General features: G+C 35.8%; 1 protein-coding gene across 13 annotated transcripts in view; it reads right to left on the bottom strand.

Annotated features, from left to right (window-relative positions):
• LRRC4C (leucine rich repeat containing 4C) overlaps positions 1–12,841 on the bottom strand; it is a 551,925-nt gene that overhangs the window by 290,703 nt on the left and 248,381 nt on the right. The window contains exon 1 of one of the 13 annotated variants that reach the window (XM_068945543.1): positions 4,483–4,542. The exons of the other annotated variants lie outside the window; for them this stretch is intronic. The gene's annotated coding sequence lies outside the window, so the exon portion shown is untranslated. Of the gene's footprint in view, positions 1–4,482; positions 4,543–12,841 lie in introns of those variants that run through there. 13 annotated transcript variants of the gene reach the window in all.

Below are 12,841 nucleotides of genomic sequence, written 5' to 3' on the forward strand. Positions count from 1 at the left end.
GACTAGGCACCTTCAATACTGGAAATCAAACTTTTGTAACCACTGAGTGCCTTCACTGCTTTGTTTTCTCTGTTCAGCATGACTGTTCTCCAAACACTTCCTCATCAGTACATTTCCAGAAGAAACCACAGGTAGCCCTGAAATACAGAGTTTTTTCTACAAGTACAAAAGAGAAGGTACTTCAAACCCTTTGTACCTTAATGCAAGTCTTATTTTGTCAACTCATAAAAATTCTCTCTGCTAGGACTTGCTTTGCTACATCAAAAGTGTGTTTTACATGGGTTCATAGATTCTTCACTTGTACAAAATTGTTTGAAAGCCAAATACCATAAAAATTGCAAACAGAGCTGAATATAATGTACATTATTAGAAGCAACATTAATCCATTTATCATCCGGTAATTTGTCTTTGCCCTTCATTTTATTACAAAGGAAAACAATCTGTGATCCTTTCCCAGTACTCTGTCATTGTCAAGTCCATGCTAAAAACATTTTAGCTGTCCAAGTTTGCTAGCCAGTTTTGGATTATTGAGTAAAGTAGTAAGTTTTGTTTTTTAAAATTACCAAATATTTAATATAAAGTAAGAGTCCAAGGAAGGAAAATACCATCACACTGCTGCTGCCTAAAAGTAAACCTTTTATATGCTATTTTGTGAATCAGTCGCTCTGTTAATTTGTTTGTTATACTGTCTCTCTGCTATTCGTTTTTCTAGAAAAGAAATTTTAAATCTTGACAATTCTGTCCTCTGTTTGCTCATGATAGATTAACAAAATGTAACAGGTCCATCTTGATCATCCGTCTTGCAGCAAGTACAGGACGTTTTCACTAGAACGCTCTCATCAACAGTTGAGGAGAGTGGGTCTCTCCCCTCTGAATACATGGGAGGGCTTCAATTAAACACTTTATGGAAGTATTTCAAGGTCAGTTGTTCAGGACTAACTTCCCTGAAATACCTGTTTTCATTTATCCTGTCTTTCTATCTCTCTGTCTTTTGTTGGTAAACAAAAATTTGTTAGTGGTAATTAAGATTCTAGCAGAACACACGTTACCTACACAGATCTACAATACTAAGAATTATCAAACTCCTAATGAAAATTCTTAGCAGTAACCTATGTTCTTCCTCATTCAGTACTAACAGTCCATTAGAGAGTCTTCACTGGACAGCTTGCTGATCAACTGTGTCAAAAAATTGTCCTTAATGCTAACTGCAGGTCTCCTGGACCACAATGATGCCTTTCCAGCAGATGTTCAAGTCCTTGGTAAGAATCAGCACTTGTAATCATGATGCTTTCTGCAGATGTCTAAATAAAAAAAGCTTCACCTACTTTTTGTTTTTGATCAGAAAGTCTGCAGAAGATGCCCACCAAAACGTTACCCATGTTGGTCTATCCTCTGTTCCTTACACGGAAGTTCTCAATTGGCTCATCATCTGCTCTGAAACAAAGCCCCAAGCTTCTCATTGCACAAAGCGCTACTCTTTCTCCTTCTCATCCTTCTGATCCTTTCTAAAGAGCCTGCATCCATCCAATGCAGCACTACCATCATTTAAGCCATCTCATCATATTTTTGTATTTCCCATGAGATCATAATTAGGCAACTGTGCACAGACTTCTAATTTCTCCTGTATGATTCCCATTCTGCATGCATACGTGCACAACATGAATAAAACTCAAAGGGAAACAAAGTCCTGCATCTTGGGTGAAATAACCTATGCAACAGGACAGGCTGGACACCAACTGGATAGAAAGCATCTTTGCAGAAAACGGACCTAGGGGGGTCCTTGTAGATAATAGTAGTATGTCCTTGCGGCAAAGGAGACATATTAGGCAATGTATAGCAATAATCCAGTCAACAAGTCAAAGGAAGTGATTATTCCCCTCCATTCAGCATTTGTGAGATCTTGTCTTCAGGACTGTGTTCTGCTTTGGATTTTCTGGTACAAGACAGACATTGCCATACTGGAACGAGTCCAACAAATGGTCACCAAGATGATTAGGGACTGGAGCACATGATGTACAAGGGCAGGCTGACAGAACTGGATTTGTTCAATCGTAAGAATACAAGACTAATGGAGGATCCTATTGCCATCAGGAACTTCTTAATGAAAGGGTACTGGGAAGACAGAGCCAGACTCATCTCGGAGGTACACAGTGAGAGGATGAGAGACAACAGACACAAGCTGCAAAAATGGATATTCAGATGAGATACAAGGAAAAAATCTTTCACAATGACAGTGATTAAACACTGGAACAGATGCCCAGAGAGACTGAGGAATCTCCATCCTTAGGTATGGTCTGAACTTAACTGCACAAGACCCTGAACAGCTTTATCTAAGTTAGCCCTGCTTTCAGTGGGAAGCTAGACTAGACTAAATGACCTCCAGAGGCCCCTTCCAACCTAAATTATTCTAGGATGCTATAAAATAATATCACTGCTGAGGTCACTAATAATGTTTTGTCAGGAGAGAACTATGTTTCAAATATAAAGACTTTATTGCTTCTGCTTTGTAGACGCATGAAAAGCATACTGCTGAAAACAGCTGAACTTCCTTTCCACAAAGTATTGAAAGGGCATTCCTGAAATTTCCCCAAACTCCAGATTTCCTGAAGTTCCAATGCAAAGTCACACAGTACACATTGATCTCTCATTTGCCTAAATCTCAGGAAAAAAATATCAGGAACCAAAAAATAAAAAAGTCCAAATAAATTTATTTTCTTGATATTCAAACACCTACTGTGTATTTCTGAAAAGAAGCAGCAAGATAATTCTCAGTATACCACTTCATCCTGAGGATTTCTGTTTCCTATAAAGAGCTACAAAGAAATAACAATGCTAATGAAAATGTCAACATACATTTTAAACTTTTTCTTTTTCTTTTTTTTTTTTTTTAAGGTTAAAATGGTTGTGATAGCTATCTCTCTGGCAAGCAGTCACAAAATATTTTACATCCTGACAGACCTCAAAGCACTTCACAAGTATGTAATAATAGAAACATTCCATTTACTACTGAACTGCAGCCAACTTGGAGACAGAACACAGCAGTGGTTTAACAGCACAGATGAACACTGTCAGCCCTTTAGAATAGTAGGCAGAAGTAAATATCTTATCCATTTAAAACCATAGGGTGCTTTAAGACAGACAGAATATAATTAGCCAAACTTCTAAATAGCAAAGAGACTAGAAATAACATCCCTGTTCCTCGGAGGTGTATTCTGCAATCTTTACTGAACGTAACTATTTAAAAATCACAAAATCACATTTGTTTTTTTCTAAAACACAGCACCACTAGGGAAACATTACTAGTGATACATTAAAGCAAATGTATCTCTATTCTAAATAGGAACATTGGATTTGATTCGGCTTAGTCAGAATTAATTCAGTCTACTGAACTCATACTAGATTGTCCTTTGAGCGCCTGTGAGTCAAATCCTGGTCCACCTTGGACACACTTACTGAATTTGCTGTGGTCTCAGCTCAAAAATTTTTACTTTTCATAGTTTCTGAATATTCTTTCAGTAAAGCTCACGTGCTGAATACCCCTAGTATTCAAAAATCTAGGGCTCAATCTGTTGCTTAAATATAAACATCTAATGCTATTTGAGATGCTCTGGGGTATATGAGACATTGCCAGGGGTCTGGTAGATGCACCAGGATCTAGGGGATACCCATACCCTTTTGGAAACGCAGCGGGAGGCCAAGTTTAGGCAACTAAATCAAGCTTCTACTGACTATTCCTAAAAAGCAGGAAGTTGTTCCTATGCACACCACTTCTGCTTACAACTTCTGCTTACAACTTCTGTCCATCTTAGCCAGTGGTATAAATGAGTAGGAATGCTTATGAAAGTGCCAATATTACAATTTCTCCTGTTTAGAGGCTGGAAGAACTTCTCGCAATTGTACCTGTTAAAAGTTACAGATTTCACTGGCAAAGTTCTGGTTAAAAAATGCGCCCTTGACAAATCAAGTCATCAGAATCCTACTTTGCATTATAATTAGCCAGACGGAGTTTCGTAATCAGTAGGAATAGATTAACGTTGTACCAATATTTGTCATTATGTGACAGATGTTACAAGCATTAACTGGTAAGCCAGCATCATTGTTCAAAACTGAGTGCATCCAGACTGCATATGTATTTAACTGTAGCCACAAGGACTAATATTTGAATTTAATCTTCCTGCAAAGATAGTTTAAGATGGATTGTAACTAATACCAGAGATACAATTAATATTCTCATATTTTGTGACAGTTTCAGAGTTAAATGTTGCTAAATTGAAGATGATAAGTACTGAAGAAGTACTAGCAACGCATTGATTGCCACGCAGTGTATGTCCTTCAGGCTAAGCATAGCGGGGAGGAGGGAAGAGAAGAAAGTTTAGCTGCCTTTCCTTACCTAAGAATTCTTTTTTGTTTATTTTTTAATATCCTAGAAAAGCTATTTTGAGCCACTCAACACTTTTTTTCCCCTTCTTTGCCCCCTTTTACCTAATTTCTGCAGCTATCCATGAATGCTATGATACTGATAAGGTCAAGGGATCCAGTACCAGCTCCTAGGTAAACATATACAAAAAAGCAGCGTTACAGAAAGAACAGAGGACATAATAAAGAAGTTATACATTCTAATACTAATACATCCTAAAAAGACAAAACATTACTTCAGAAAGCTTTTTTCCCTACACTAACACAAGTAAAATTAATGTTGTGGGCACCATTTCAGAGCTAACTATTTGAACAGCTCACACTTTAATTTCCTATTCAAAGTTCTCATGTGAAATAAATTCACGTTCTCTAGAATCTTTAACTAATTATTTCCTGTGTCTTTCAGTTATGCAAATATTTTCTCTTCTGGATTTGGTTGAATTCTCATGCACAGGGCAAAGCATTCAACAGAGATTACTGCTCTTCCTCACCTTTGTTATTTGATATCCAGTTTGAATGGCCTTAGATGAAAAAGATTTAAAAACTAAATAGGAAAGGCAAACATCAACCAGCTAGCCTATTTTTGAGGTTTGGCAGTTTCTTGCAATATTCCCACAATGAGTATATAGTATTCATAGGATGAATGAAAAGCAGCAAGAAAAAGGTACTGAGAGAACAGCTATCAGTGGCTTTTTAAAATAATATTAAATTAGATTTTATATCCATGTTTCTGAATCTGGTACTATTAAGTACTTTTCTTCATTCATTACATATATGATATTTGTTATATACAAATATATAGATGATACAAAGGTAGGAGGGATTTGCAGCATAGTGGAAGACAGGCCACTGATTGACCATTGGACAGGACAATTCAAAATGATTACAAGCTGGTGATCTGCTCCTAAAATAATAAATTAATTCAAAAGTGCAAGTGCATGCTGTTTCATCCAGGCAAGCATAGTCAGCTAACATAAATACAGGTCATGAAGCACTTTTCTACATAACACTTCCTCAGAAAATGAACTGAAATTGGAGGAAGGGGATGAATAAGCTAAATGCAAGTCAACAAAATCATACTGTTGAAAAGAAGGCACACACAATTCAGGAAACAGAAATATAGCTTGTAAGAAATGTGAAATTATCTTTCGTCTATGTTCCAAACTAATAAAGCTTTAACTGAAATACTGTCTGTTATTGAGTACCACATTGTTAGATCAGCCAGAGTTCAAAAAGCAACATGAAAAATGAGAGGTTTAAAAAGCACAACCATAAAAAAGATCAGAAGAAATTACGGGTATAGCCTAAAGAAGATACAACTGAGGGACAACATGTTAACAGCTGCAAAGAGAACAGAAATAGCTTCCTGGTTCCTCATTGAATAGGACTAGAAATAATGGGTTTAAGTTGCAGTAGGACAGAGTAGGGCAGGACATTAGGAAAAAAATGATTAATGATAAGGACAACAAACCATTAGAACAGTTTGCTTGTAGAGACCATGAAATCATCACCACCACTGACCTCAAAGGGAAAATCTAATCTGAAATTTGTCAGGAATGATAAAGATTTAGATCCCCCTTTGGATCAATAGAATGGACTAAATGACCTGTCCATTCTCTGATTCTGTACCTCTAATGAGAAATTAAAATCACACATATTCTGAAATTATAAATTTTCTTAAAGACTGCTCAGTATATAATTTATTAGTGACCATGCTTTATAATGTTTTGACTTTGGATATAAGCAAAAGAAAAAAATAAGCACTCTTGAGGCTAGATAACAAACAGAGACAGACTTACGCTCTATATGTGAAATATTAATCTAAACTTCACCGATATTTCAGGAATATTTAGGCCATGAAGCAGAACACATTTTCTACTGAACAAATGCCAGCAGCTTGCAAAGGTGATTCTGAATCTAGATTTTGTGAATCAAGCCTAAATCTAATTTTTACACTCTTGTGAGTCTTACTATATGAAATGAAGCATGTGGTTAAGCTCATACCAGAAACTCTGCATCAGCAGCGTTGGCACTAATTACTCACCCTTGACTCCATCCCTAGTGGTCAAAGAAATGCCATTTATTTAAGGTAATACAACACCTAATGCAATTCACATCCAACCCAGTTGACATCTCTAGATATTCTCAAAAAAAAAAATGTTAAATAACAAGAGTGCAACAGCTCATAGATTGTATTGACTTAAAAATTCTACAGGTGATTTTTTCTCAGAATACATTCAACTAGATTGGCCTAACTTTCTGTTTCCTTGCTAGTGATTTATGCCCTAAAACAATGATCCCCAATATTTTCTAGACAATGTCAGCGCTTGCTACATTCCCTTTCCATTTCTTTTTCCTCTTATTTTGCCACTGTCTCCCTGCCTGCCAACATGTTACACCCTCAAATCCAGCAGCATCAGTGTAGAGTCAACAGTGACACCCCAAACAGATATATCCTGGATTCTTTCCAATGCCTGACAAGAAACGTAGGCACAAATAACTTCTCTCCTTGACTAGTTCTTTGATCTTATCCTGATTTTCTCCAAAATTCTATCAATATCCAGTTACCTCATCATTTGTAGAGCCAGAGTGCTAATGAGATAAGAGAAATGAGAACCTCAGAGCAAATGCAGAAAAAGAAATTGTTTCTACCTAACAATCTTATTACAAATTTTTATTATAGAAAAGTAACAAAAGACTCCTTGAATTTAGAATAATCTAATTCCATGATGTCAGTCAGTGTGCTGCACATAAGAGATAAAAAAACCCACATTCTTTACAAGTAGGGTTTGATAAAAGATGAAAAAGATAGAGATACCTTTATTCAAAAAGTACAGCAAAATATGAGTGTATCATTAATCTTCAGTCAATCAGTCTACATTACTTTAAAACTATTTTTCTTATTCACAGAAAAGTGTTAAAATCATATTTTTTTCCCCCACAGGCTGTGTTAATTCACTGCAGTGTTGAAACAAATTTTTAAAAAGATCATCTCTGAAAGTTAGATACGTATTTAAGAAACTAACAACATATTTCCCACTATTTTTCTAGTAGCAAATGGTGATGATATTTTTGATACAGATCAATCCGAAAAAGCTACCTAAGATTTTGTTCTCATTTTTAACAAAAAATTAATTATGTACTGTTTTATTGGATGTGAATGAGTCTGGCCATTTTATACCAGACTATTAGCAGCTAAAGATAATACTCCTTCCTTGTGTAAACTCTGTTGATCCCAGCCACATCACAGCACCTCAACTGGCCAGTCTGAAAACAAAAAGACGACAGTACCATTTAGCTGCCTTACTATCTTCAGATGACATTTTAAATGCCAAATGTTGTTAATTATCACAAAGCCCACAGAGTGACTACCTATTGCTGCTTGCATTACATATTACATACAGGAATGTTGTTTGATATATCCCATCCCTGATTCTAGCAAAAACATGTAAGACCAAGTAACATGAGTTTCTGGATCATTTTTTTAAGGCAGTCTTTAAGGAGCGATGCACCACCAGCACAGATACTCAAAGCAGTGATTTTCCCTTTGAGAAATGATCATGTGTATCATGTCCTTTAATACTGACCACAGAAACTCAGGCTAACTTTGATGTGGTGCAGAGAATACAACCAGAGCAAAACCAACAAACCAAAACAACAACAACCCACCATCAAAGAAGTTTTCTGGGAAATTTTCATGATGAATTAGGCTAGCACCTAAAAAGCTCAGTCCTGGAGCAGCGCTCCAATGTACTAGACAATGGAAAACAGTGTAAAAAGTTCCTACTGCTCTGAAAAGCCTTTCAGTACAGGTCTGCTGCTGCATGTGAGAGAGGACTGCTCCCACTGGCAGTGCACCTTGGTGCCGTTCAAAGTGCTCTGGGTCACTGGGGCCACAGCTCCCAGTATCCCCCTAGAAATCACACCTGGGTTTCTACTTTTATCTTACTTGCAAACATAAAAATTACTTTTGCAGGATTCCAACCCAATTCTAGAAGGAGTTTCCCTGAGGATTACACAATTTCTAATTAAAACCTAGTGCTGCTTTTTTAATTGCTTATCACAATTTGTCTTTGGGTTAACAGAAATCCCAGTGAATTTTTTTTCTTCGGAAACTTATTCTTTTTGTCTAGAAATATTATTTGGCCTATTAGATTATTTGCTTTACAGACTACTTATGCTGTACTGTTGTCCTCGGTAAAGGAATTTAATGCTATTTTTTTAACATTAATTTGCACAGTTTTCCCCTCTCTCCTTAGAGGATTAAGGCAGAAAACAATACATTACTCCATGCATATGTTGCTTCCTGAGTGTAAAAATGGATTCCAGAATTAGAACAATAAACTTGATTCACTAATCCTTATCTACCTGAGCAATGTTTACTCAATTATCTATTTTTGAAGTGTTACTAAATATATTTAATGAATATAAAAAAGAAAGTCACTAAAGCAATTTTTATTTTATGAAAAATTTTCTTACCGTTAAAGAGAAAAAAAAAACTTGAAATTTTTCAAAAACAGGAGGGGGAAAAAATCTATTATTCATGTATATCTAGTTTCTTTTGCAATTTTTTCAATTTGAATATCTTATAGGCATAGTCATTTTTTAAATTATGCCAGAATTGACAGAGTTCTTCTAGTTTCTTTCTTCTTCCTATGATGGGTCATGAGTGGCTTTCTACTCATTAATCTTGTTAACTTGGTAAGAAATAAAATTCAAGTATTAATTGAAATTTAGCAGCCAGTCAACATGAGTTACGTTATAACTGTGCATTACCAGTGTTCCTTTGGTATCGGTAAATAACTTGCAACACCTACCAAGCTAGAAGCTTATGATTTTCCTGTTTGAATATAGATAATGTAAGCTGCAATTCCATTACCAAATGTAAAACAATACAACTGTGTAAATATTGTATACAAACAAAATAAACGTGTTTTGAATTTAAATCAGTTTCAAAAATCTATATAGTTATGGGCAGCACAAATTTGCTAGTGGTAAGGACATTTGTAGGCACATTACTGTAGTATTAAAAGAGCTTAAACAGACCGAATAGTTCTAGGCTACCAGTTAACTGCTTGCCTCTGGTTTTCCTTGCTTACATGGAACAAGCTACTTTTACCATTTGGTGACTGCAGTGTTGCGTAGATGGTAAAACAAACCAGACCAATAAAGAATACTTCCTACTAAATGCCCGTGAACTGCCCAGTAAATTGAGTGTGGAAACAAAACTTCTTTAACTTATAAAAAGGTTAACATGGGTGAGGCTTGAGACATCCTGACGGAGTCAAAAAATATGCATTGCATTTGTGTACGCTGGACTTAATCTGTAGATCAAGAAAAGATTATAGTCTTCAGCAGTGTCAGCTGATAGCTTTCACCAGCACAAAAGTCATTGTAAAAGAAAGCGAAGACAATAACAGAATTATTGAACCTAACGGAAGAGAGAAAATTGTAAAGCATACACACACACGGCTATGGCTGGAGTGAGAAGCCATTCATGTTCTCAGCATGAACCATAGATCATCTACTTTCTATGCATAGACCATCTACTTTCTGTGCATCAAGGAGTATGTTCTGCACATTCCAATATTTAAAAGAACTTCATTTCAAATGAAACCTATTTTTTTTCCCCCCTCCTCTTTTCACCTCACAGAAACTACAATGGAAAGGCCTTTGGTTGAAATATGACATGCGGGATGCCTAGCTTTTACCTTATCTGGGAAAACAGAAGCAAAGTAGTAAAAGTATCAACTCTGATACTGTTGATCTTTCCAGCAGATTTCAGATTAGCTGAACTGTGCTAAGCACAAGCAAAAAATTATGCTTACACTAAGCATGGTCAAGAAATTTCGACCATATGGGATCCCAATATCCTGCAAAGCCTCTATTATCCCAAATTAAATGCCAGGGCAGATCACTGATATACATAATATTTGCACTTAAAAATTCCCTTTTCATCTTTAAAAATTTAAGAATTCAACAGCCCTCAACAGAGTTATCACAAAATTAGCTGAAAAGGCCTAGGATGGGATGAACTTTTACAAGAGCATTCTGAAGTGAATTATTAACAGATGAAATTCAAATTTCTACATTTGTAAAAATAATTGAGCCTCATGTAACAATAATTTCTCTGAGAATTCCTTTATTTGTGCTTATTATGCTCTCCAAGGGGAAGGAAAGAAACAGAAATTTCAAGCACTGATCTGAAATAATTTTCCCCTTTTACATACATACTTGAATGACCATATGGCTATCCTGTCTTCTTACTAACTTTTTATTTTGTAGTGTTTGTATGCTTTACTGAAGAGATGCCATGCATCACCCCTGAGGATACAGCTGTGCTTCAGTTTTGGCTAATGAATTTGCTGTAGCATGCTGATTTTTTTCAATTTATTTACATTATTAGCAAAGTCTTTACAACACTGACACCTTCTGAAATAGAAAAATTCGCATAGCTTCAGCTTATGTCCATTTACCTCTTTAATAATTTTATTTAATGTAAATATTTAACATATAAAAAATACAAGAGATTCAATAAAATGAGTGTCAGGGTGCTCCCTATATGGAGGAGAGAGATTCACTCTGCCATGTTCTGCTCCACCAGCTTCTCCATGTTCTCTTTCAAACTAACCTTCACTGGCTGAACCACAGAGGACGGTAAGATCATTTACACTTACTTTTCGCTACAGCCTGTCTACCAAGAATTCACATGATCTTTTAAAATCCTCAGTAGAGAGACTTTTAAGTTGGTCCCAAATATTCTGATATTTTCAGTTATAGCACACAGCAGAACAGCTGTTTTATTCATATTCGTAACCATCCTTTTGTGGTGATCCTAAAAGCTGACTGAAGGAAAAAAATGAAGAAAAATCATTTTTCTTTCAGAGAAGTAGACAGCCAGAGACAAAGGACTACATTTTGCATAGTGAGATGGTAAGGGTTAGAGGAGCAGAGAGACACAGACAACAGTAATATACTGGAGAACACACAGGTCGGTGAATCCAGTCTCTTGCTGCCAAGCAACCACAGTCATAATTATCAGAAATTGTCAAGTAACATGTGAAAAAGTATTAGATTTCTCTCTCTTTCCAGAAACTTCAGTGTCTGCTAGCTAGGATATAGCATACCTTTTTAAAATACTGCACCTGAATATAGTCACGCTTAATTTTTCTCTATTTATTCATCTGCCAGCACCGTGCTTTATTAGTTCTCTTCCTGCTCTGGTACTTCTGTCTTCATGAATTTAGAGAAAATATAAATGCATTCTGCTCTCACTTCTCATTTTTCTAGGTTAAACATGCCATCCCCTTTTAGATCTTCCTTCTAATATAAGCCACTGTCACTCTGAGTGCCTTAGAAGCTATTGTTTGCTCTAATGAAATCATCACTTGAAAATGGAACAGATAGAATAGACCTTAACAGTGTAATGTAGCACTGAATTTGTATATTCCTACCCTCCACTGGAAATCCCTCCTTCACTCCCCAGAATATTTTAAGATTATATTCACCGTTGGTGATCTGGTAATCACCTACGTCGCACTCAATAAAATGAGAATTTTCAATATCACTACCCAATCTACACATGCAGATATTGGGTGGGAAAAAGGAGTAACAAAGGAAAGCAAAGAACTCATGCATTAGGTCTCCTGCAAATTATTTTTAAGTAAACAAATCAGACTTTATGAAACAGCGGAAGCACTAAATATTTAGATTCTCATAAACAATACTTGGCCATAAATAAGTAGTTATCCTTAACACTGATTTCTTGAAAAGCATGGATGAACTTTGCTGTATAGCAGCAATACTTTCATACTTCAGAGAGCAGTGTTGCCTTTGTTACTTGACCAGTAATTGAAGATGAAAGATAAAGAAATATTGGCAAATTATTACCTGACACAGCTATAAACTTCAAGATATTCCTTTTCATAAGAATAGTGGAAATGATTTTGAATTAATAGCTAAATTGAAACACCACTAAACCTACGTGAAAAATTACACTGAGATCAAATGAATTTGATAGTCTCTAAGAAAAACCAACAAACTTCCACTTGTTAGCACTACTGTGTAAAAATCAATTTAACAAAAGATGAAGAGAAAAGAGAGAGCACCTACAAAGAGCATACCCATTACACCAAGATTACATCTGTTAGATAAAAGGAATCATACTTTGTCAAGAGCTTCAAACAGAAGGACCTCAAACAAGATATTCAGGTCTGGCCTTCTCCCAGTTCTTCACTTTGAGTTAAGATTGCTGTTTCAGTTGCAGTCACTTGAACAATCTAGCGAGAGCTTTGGATCCTCAACAAAACTGTAAAATTTTCTATTCCCAAAGTATAAGAAACATTAAATAAATCCAGGTAATAGTCTAAGTATGTTTCTCATTTACAGTAATTTCAGAGTTGGCTGGATAAAGAGAGCATAAAAC

This window comes from Struthio camelus, chromosome 5 (assembly GCF_040807025.1).
Source record: "Struthio camelus isolate bStrCam1 chromosome 5, bStrCam1.hap1, whole genome shotgun sequence".
In the NCBI taxonomy this organism is placed as follows: domain Eukaryota; kingdom Metazoa; phylum Chordata; class Aves; order Struthioniformes; family Struthionidae; genus Struthio; species Struthio camelus.